Source organism: Alligator sinensis, unplaced genomic scaffold (assembly GCF_000455745.1).
Source record: "Alligator sinensis unplaced genomic scaffold, ASM45574v1 scaffold1162_2, whole genome shotgun sequence".
NCBI classification, from domain to species: Eukaryota; Metazoa; Chordata; order Crocodylia; family Alligatoridae; genus Alligator; species Alligator sinensis.
Window position 1 is genome coordinate 268,870 of NW_005843013.1, and position 9,347 is coordinate 278,216.

Consider the following 9,347-nt stretch of genomic DNA (forward strand, 5'->3'; position numbering starts at 1 on the left):
GGCCGGGCCTGCAAGGCAGGCAGGAAAGCCAGTCAGTGAAAATGGAAATGGAGGCATCAGGGGGTGAGGGACAGGCTGGGGTGGGGGGTAGGGGGGGAAAGGGGGATGTAGCAGTGCAGGTAGAAGTGCAGAGGTGCCTGGGGTGTCAGATGTCTGGCAGGTGGCATTGTGCCAGTATGCCACTGTCAGTGTCTATATTGAGCCCATGAGTTTCTGTACCTACTACCTAGGAGGCTGATGAAGTGCAGTTCATAGCAGTTTCTCAGCACTCAGGCCTGCACTGGGACACACACAGCTGGCAGGCTTCATGGCCTGGCAGGGCCCAGCACTCAGGCGTGCACTAGATTTAACCCCCCTGTGCCCCAAGACAGACACAGCAGTTGCCCAAGCACCACCCACATGACGAATTTTTCCTGTCAGCAGCTTGAGGTGCAGTTCCCCACAAACCCCTGCACCGATCTTCTTGAAACTTGGCAGGCTTTGTGGCCTCACCAAAGGATAGCAACCCTGCAGTTTTCAGCCCGCTGTGGTGTAACACAGACGTAACAGGAGTTTTGCTTTCAGGAATAGGGTGTGCACTTCCTCCCAAACCCCTGCACTGATCTTCTTGAAACTTGGCAGGCGTCGTGCTCTCAGCAGAGGCAACCAACCCTGCATGTTTCACCCAAATCATACCTAAATTAACAAAGTTATAGAAATTTCATTCATCCCCCATTATAACTTATAACCATATCTCTGAGGCGGCTCCAAAGGTTCGGAACCACTTCGGCCGGATCGAAGCAGCAAACCGATCTGGAGGTCCGCATTGGATTGCAGCCATCCGAAGCGGCCAGATCCGAAGCCAGATCAGATCACTGTCAATTCACACAGGCCTAATCCCTAGCTTCTCAGCCTTGTTATCAGCAGCGATGCCGTTGGCATTTTTGGCCCCAGGACGCCATAAATAAGGCTATAACAAAGATGTGGGATGCTCAGGCATCCAGCTCTTCAGCATCCTCTGGCAGAGAAATAGCTCTTCCCCCATCCTGTGCGTTGTGCTGCTCATGGGGTGGGCCTGCTCACTGTGGGAGAAGTGAGTGACCTGCACTTCTTACCCCATGGCTGTGGTTAGGTGACATTCAAACGCACTTACCTTCCTGCAGTTAAAGTAAACACACCAGTTCCCTCTCCTCCACCAGTGCATACCAATGTGGATACATAGGGAAACGACTGATCTCCCGACCCTCGGAATGTGCACACACTGTGGGTGTCCGGATAACGGTCAAAGGTTGCCACACAGACCCATTGGCATGGTTACACAGATAACCAAGTGTTTATGCATGACTTCATTTTTTATTTTCTATTTTGTTCCTCCATTCGTAGCAACCTGGGGTGCAGTGTTATAATGACATATGGTGGGGGGCAGACACTTCAGCACCAGATGGTTCAGCATGGAGTAGGCGTGCGGCTGTCCTCTCTGGGAAAGGATGTCTTCCAAGGGAAGTCCTGATGCTGGTAGTGGAGGTGCCCCAGGCCAGGGAGCAGAGAGCCCAGCAAAAGTTTCACTGTGTAACCATGGTGTGGCTAGGTTACATCCATGGTCCCCTGTAGGCTATGCAGGCTTTCATGACAAGCTCTAGGATAAATCAGGTGAGAGTTAACCATCACACTGCGAGAGCAGTGACGTCCCCTGGACATAGAGAGTCTGAGCCCTTTGGGCCCTTGAGCCCTGACAGAGAGGGCCCCACCTGGCCCTCCCAGCCCCTAGACATGGCCCACTATAACCCAGAGGTGGGGCCAGCTGGGGACCTACCTTTCCGCAGATGAACATATTTGGGGTCACTTTTGGGCCTGGCATATCAGGGATGAGACCCTGTTAGGGGCAAGGACATGGGAGTCAGAACAGGGGACACTGCCCCACATGCATGCACACACACAGCAGCCACAAGCATGTGTTCACAGGCACATGTACCCATGTACATGTACTGCTCTTTCCCACACACACACACAGCACGCGCTGCCCCAGTACACCCTTTGGTGCCCAGGGGCCACCAAAAGGGTGTCAAGGACTGGGGCAGCAAGTATTACATTGGGCACAAGGGGCTACAGGCCAGAACGTGGCCAGTTCTTTGGTTTTCCCAGGCCCTGCTGGTGTGGGCACGGTGCTGGGTCTTGCTGGCCTGCTGATTTCTTTCCTTTACCCTCCTGACAGCTCTGGGGGCTTCTACTGAGGCCCTAGGATAGAAGGAGAGGGGACAGTCACCATGCTAGCAGTGCCCTCCCCGGGGCACCAAGGATCCCAGCCCCTCATGCCCCACAGCCCCGTAGCGCAAGGAGCCTGGTACAGACCCAACCTGGCAGCCTGGCCCCAGGCACGGCCAGTGTAGGGACCTACCACTCCCAGCACAGGCAGCCTGGGCAGCTCATCCCGGTGCCTCAGTGGTTCAGGATGGATCTGTGTGGGAGGGAAGGAAAGTGGGGTCAACATGAGGGGCAGCGAATGATGGTTGGGGACACAACCCCACACCTGTGCATGCACATGAAAGCCCCCAGCACAGGCTCACAGGCACATGTACACATGTATACACACTGCTGTCCCACACACGTACACACACGGCACATGCACTGGCCCAGTACATAGGCACACAGGCCACCAGAAGGAGGTCAGAGGCTGGGGCAACAAGTATTACATGGAGCGCAAGGTGCTGCTGGCCAGGGCACAGCCAGTCCTTTGATCTTTTCAGGCTGCGCTGTTGTGGGCAGAGCGCTGGGTCCCTTTGGCCCACAGATCTGTTTTCTGCCACCTCAGCCTGGCCCCTGGTCTGGGGGCGTCTGCTGAGGCCCTGGGTTGGAAAAAGAGTGGAGAGTCACCATGCCAGCAGTGCCCTGCCCTGGAAACCACGGGCCGAACATCTCAAGCCCCTGGGTCCCATAGGGCAGGGAGCCGGGCAGGGGCCGCACCTGGCAGCCCCGGCCCGTGGCCATGACCCACCCCTGCCGTGGGGGTATGGGTGGCCAGGGGACCTACCACTCCCTGCACACATATGCGTGGCAGCTCCTGCCTGTGCCTCAGCGATGTGGGCTGTAGCGGCTGTGAGACAGTGGGAGGGAAAGATGGGGAGTCAGTGTGGGGAACAGGGATTGCCTGCTGGGTCAGGGGCCAGGGAGGGCTCCAGCAGTCCCTCGTCATCCTTGGCAAGCAGCTCATCCCTGCTATGTCCCAGGCACCAGGCACGGCTCTGCCAGTGCCTCACAGCCACTCACCTGGGTCTTGTCCCTGGGCATGTCACCTCTTCCCACACCTTCTCCGTCTTCTGGGCGGCATGGTGGGTGTAAACGGAGTGGGGCCCGCACCCACACAGGTCTCTGGGGTGGCCCAGGGTGGCCGGGAGGAGGCTGGAGAGCCGGCAGCACCCAAGGCCACTTCTGCGTGTGCAGCTGGGGGAACTGGAGGAGAAGACATGACGAGAACGAACTGAGCAGAAAGCCCCCTGGGACTCCCAGCAGCATGCAGGCCACCCCATGCACCCACAGGGAAACCACGGGCCCGTCTACCCCCGTGCTGACTCTGCGCCCAGCTCTTGGCGCGCTCAGCCCCGACCCAGAGGTAGGTGCTGGGGGAAAGGGCCACTCCGTCCGAGTGTTCCCCAGACAGCAGAGCTGAGAGCGCAGGGAGCGGGGAAAAACCATCCCCATCCCGTAGTGCTAGCATACGTCCCCTCATGCCACCAGAGTACCCTTTCCTACTCCTATGCCAGCCTTTCACCTCATTGCAAAACCCCAAGGTGTTGCTGGGCCCTTACCCACACCGGGCAGTGTCCTGGCCGTGCCTCCCTGCTGTCCAGGTTGGAGCAGCTGGTCTGAAATGGAGAGAGAGAGATGGAGTGAGCAGCCAGGCGCTGGGACTGCGAGGCTCCGAGGACCCAAGCTCCAGTCTGAGCAACAGCATGCGTCGTCTCCGCCACCAGGATGACGCTTCCTTTTGGGGCTGGAGCCGGGACTCGGCCCCACCCTGCTGCTCAGCTGGGGCCACTGCCCTCGGTCCTCCTTACTTATCATTTTCTATAACCTATCACCTATTCTATCTTCTCTACTCTAAATACCTATCTATACTATCTCTACTCCTAGCTGCTCTATCTACTATCTACTCTATTATCTCTAATCTATCACCCCTTCTATGTCTAACTCTAGCCAAACAACTAATCCTCTGTATATGTTGGTTGAGTCTCAGGTTGCGCTGAGACTGGCCAGAGAGCACAGGTGGCTAGGATTTATTCCCTGCCCATCCCCAGTCTCTATGGCGAATGAGTGACATGGGGCCTACATCACAAAGCAGCCTATTGGGCAGGGAGCATGGGCCAGACCCTGCTGTCCCACCCACAGGCCTCTGACTGGGCCCAAGGTGTGCAAGCACAAGTGGAGTCTGTCCCACAGTGTTAACGCCATGGGGGAGCCACGGGCATGGGGCTTCAGGGTGTGCAGCAGGCCGGGGTGGGACCCCCTGGATCTCAGAGTCCTGGCAGGGCCCTCAGGAGGGTTCATTTGGTCCAGACCTTGTTCGGGGCAGGATCAGCCCCGAACAAGGCCAGGGAGGAGCTGGTTAAAACGTGCTCTGGAGCTCCAAGGCAAGAGAAGACCGAGCTTCCACAGCAAAGGAGGCCAACCCGTACCCCTCGCTGCAGCCTGTGCTAATCTGAGTGGGGGTCAAACCCCTTCCCTACCCCCCGTGCATCACTGGGCTGACCTGAGCAGAGTCCCAGCACAGCTGAGCATGTTCCTGAAGAGATCAGTGATCTGTCAGGCTGACATGTCCTGCTTAACCGCAAAAGAGTAGCACCAAAAGCCAGTGGCTTCTGAAAGGTGCTCTCAAGATCTGTGACCTGCACTTCTTACCCCATGGCTGTGGTTAGGTGACACTTAAACGCACTTACCTTCCTGCAGTTAAAGTAAACACACCAGTTCCCTCTCCTCCACCAGTGCATACCAATGTGGATACATAGGGAAACAACTGATCTCCCAACCCGCGGAAAGTGCACACACTGGGGGTGTCCAGATAAGAGTCACAAAGGTTGTCACACAGACACATTGGCATGGTTACACAAATAACCAAGTGTTTATGTATGACTTCATTCTTTATTTTCTATTCTGTTCCTCCGTTCGTAGCAGCCTGGGGTGCAGTGTTATAATGACATATGGGGGGGGGGGGGGGGGGTACCACTGGGGGGGGTGGTGTCACATGGAGTAGACGTGCAGCTGTCCTCTCTGGGAAAGGATGTCTGAAAACTGCAGGGATGGCAGTCACTGGTAAGGCCACAAAGCCTGCCAAGTTTCAAGAAGATCGGTGCAGGGGCTTGGGGGGAACTGCACCCCAACTGCTGACAGACAAAACTCTTCATGTGGGTGGGTGACATTGTGTGTTAAGGTGCACCCTTCCTGGTGCTGGGGCCTCTGCACAACACGGCCTTCTCCCCCCTTACAGCCTCACGCCCAGCCCTCCGCTTTACGTGACAACAGGTACAATAACTTACCTGGCTCAACACCAGTAGCATCAGCATCTTCATCAAGGGTACCCACACGGAACTGTCACAGAGCCTGTCGTTTTATAAAGGAATTGACAGCAAGAAGTAAAGATGTTGTGTTGTGTTGTGTTTGGACATATGATGTTATTCATAGTGTGTGATGGCTTATCTTGTGTTTTTATGTCTATATGTATACTATGAAAAAAAAAGGAGTACTTAAAAAAAATGTATCTTTGGAAGCTTTAGGGTTGAAAACCCCTTTGTCAGGCTGAGGAAATACCTGCAGGTGGTCCTGGATGGAAGGAATAGTAAAGAAGCCAGAGGCTGGCCTGGCCCACAGTGCAGGCAAGAAAGCCAGTCAGTGAAAATGGAAATGGAGGCGCCAGGGAGTGAGGGACAGGCTGGGGTGGGGGGTAGCGGGGGAAAGGGGGATGTAGCAGTGCAGGTAGAAGTGCAGAGGTGCCTGGGGTGTCAGATGTCCGGCAGGTCGCATTGTGCCAATATGCCACTGTCAGTGTCTATATTGAGTCCATGAGTTTCTGTACCTGCTACCTAGGAGGCTGATGAAGTTCAGTGCATATGCCCAGCTCTGAAAAGTAGTTTGTACACTCAAACAAGCACCTAACCTCATCACCAGAACTGAAGCCAACGTACAACTCAAAACACAAAACCTGCCAACTATCTCCAGTACCCTCACAAACTGCACGCCAGAATCTCTCAAAGACAACAAACCCCAACTACCTGTGGGGGCAGATTCCTCACCAAAAAAACACTCTGCCTCTAGTCTCCCAGGCTTGATCCTGAGAGGGAACAAATTAAAATGCAAACCAAAATGCAAGGGTCTCGGTGGCCTTGAGGAAGGGCTTGAGGACCACCAACATCTGGGAGATGGTACCCCACTCAGCTCTGTTAAGGGGGGGGCGCCGATCCCAATCTCCCCAAGCAAGGCCATCTCATGGGTGGCCTTCTGTTGCTCCACCAGCTTCTTGAGCATCAGGTATGTGGAGTTCCACCGAGTCTCCACATCCTGCATGATTTTGTGCTGCGGGATGCTCAGCTCTGCCTGTTTCTCCTGCAGCATCTTGTTCGGTGGAAGTAGCCCGCCACCTTCCTGCATTTTAAAATCAGCTGGCTTGTAGCAGTACTGATCGCGGTGCCATCACCAGCAGCTCTGTCCCCTTCCAAGGCATCCCTCACTATTAGGTGCAGCCTGTGCGCCACACAGCGGATGCCAACGAAGTTGGCATCACAGACAGTCTTCACCATATTGGCCCCCTTGTTGGTGACCATGAACCCTCAGCCTGCCTAATGAGCCACCCCTGCACCATGTGGTTAATGGCCCCCATGATCTCCCTTGCTGTGTGGGACTCACCCAGCACCTTGGCTTGCAGTAGAGCCCACCGACAGCCTGACTGAGCACACCAGTGCCCTGTGAGGGAGAGGTAGGCATGAGCGTTACCCCAGCTGCTCCAGATGTCAGAGGTGAAGTGCAAGGATACCTGCGGCCCTGCCTTGCGTAGCTCCTCCCTCAAGTACTCCCTGCATGCCTCATGCAGGGAGGGCACCACCATTTTGCTAAAGGTGGTGCGTGCAGGCACTTTGTAAAACGGGGTTGGAAGTGCTATGAACTGCCTGAACCCTGGCCGCTCAACTAGGGAGAAGGGCTGGCTATCCAGGGCAAGCATCTCCCCAATGCTCTGGGTGATCTCGCTCGCCTTGGGAACACGTCCCCCTTTCTGTCCTCCTTTCCCCCACTGGTCCAGGGTGGCCTGCCTCTGCTTTGCAGCTAAGGGGGCTTTGGAGTGAGTGGGGGACTTCCCTTTGGGCACGCTCACACTGGTGTCAGACTAAGCAGGAAGAAGGACAAGGGGGTCAGATGCAGCAGCATGGCCCTGGTGAAATTTCTCACGTCCTTGCCACAGCTCATGTGCCTTCAGCAGTGCTGGCAGATGGCAAACCTGGGATCATCTGCCACCTCAAAATGATGCCACACTACAGTACTCCCCTGCTTCTGGGTTGAAGGCAAGGATCCTGCCTTTTCCCCCTTCTCAGCAGGCTGAGGCTGAACAGCAGGAGGAGCTGCCTCAGCTGAACCACTTGCCTCCACAACCTCAGCCTCCTCCAAGGTGCTGCTTTCCGGAGGAGACCTCAGTCTAGGGGAAACTTGTGGAGCACAAACTCCAATTCCCCCCGTCCCCAGAATTGCTTGAACCATCGTGCTCAGCAACCCTGGTTCCAGCTCCGGTTCCTCCTCTGGCAGTGGGAGGCTCATGCTGAGAGCTGAAATTGGGGTGGAAGAGACAGCGATTCCACAGCTGGCGCCCACTTCTTGACTAAGAGGAGGTGGTGCAGGCATAGGGACGTCAGGGGCAGACACTGCTCCCACCGCCTGGCTTCCACTGGCAGCACTGATGTCATGGCTGCTTGGGAATAGAATGCATCTGTGTTTGGGATGGGGAGGGCTTCCAGCTCTAGCTCTCCCCCTACCTCCTTTCCCTCCCCTGCCAGAAGACCTAGCACCTGCCTTTCCAGCACGCTTCATATTGATCTTTCCTGTGCTGCAAAAGGTCTGTGTGTGTGACTCCTTTTGTATATATGTCTGTCTTGCTCTCCTGTGAATATCTGAGTCTTGTTCTGCTGTGAATAATATTATGTGTGTCTTCATGTCTCAATATTTTATTTGTGTCTTGGTCTTCTGTAAATATCTGTCTTCTTGTGCTATCAATATATTATCTGTGTGTCTTGTTCTGTCTGTCTTCTTCCAATGTTTTTTTTCTATATTGTGTGTGCGCGCGTGCACGTGTGCATGCAAGCAATCTGTCCCTCCCTGTACAGTGATAGGTAACACTGGCTGGGAAAACATAACTTTCTTTTTGCAAAGTTTCCAAAAAAAGAGCAAATATAAATTCAAAGAAATAAATTGAACTGTAATACTAATAATAATTTAATAGAATAGCTAAGCTAAACTAAAGTAAGCTAAGCGAAGCTAAATCCTAGCCACTCCTTCCTAACAAGAAAAAGGAGCAGGCAGGTCTCAGTCTCAGCATTCCTCTCTCTCTCAGTTGCTGACAGGAAACGAGCTGCAAAAGGCAAGAAGGGCTGGAAACAGAGGCTTTTATGCTTTTTTTAGTCCCCCCTCAGACGCTGCCATTGGAAAGGTAGCCAAAGAGAAGTCCTTCTCACTGGCTGCCTACAGAGCCGAAGCGGGTCCGAATTGCTTCAGATGCCCCCAACCTGCTCCAGATACCATTGCTGGGACCCCGCCTCGATCCAGAAGTGCCGCTTCAGATTCCGAAGCGGGATCCGAAGACTCACACAGCCCTAATGCTCAGTGCCCAGCCTAGAACAGGGAAGAAGTCTCCCAGAGCCGCGGCTGGGGAGAAGGTGGAGGTAGAAGCAGCAGGCACAAGCAGGGGTTAAGCTGTTTGACCTCCTCACACCACCTGCCCCCACTGCCTGCCCTCCTGCAGCAGTGAGAGGGATAAATTCAAGATGACCCTGATGTAATCTTTTTATGTAATCTTTTTTATGGTATATCTAGCTTTTGCAAACTATATCTAACTGAATACTTAAGGCAACTTGCAGATGCTGGGAGGGGTGTGGTATGCGTGTGTTAAGAGATGCTTGCAGAGAACAGCGTCTGGGATGCAGAGGATTCCTGGAATGTCTCCCTAACACCAGCAAGATAATGTCTCCCTGACACCTGTAAGTTAGCAAGAAGTTCAGAAAAAGGTCTCATTATAATGCTAAAAATCACACCCCTGAGCAGGGCAAAAGTATGTTAATGAAACATATATGTATGTAAATGAAATACATGGCTAAAACATAGGTATAGAGACATGCTCAGTA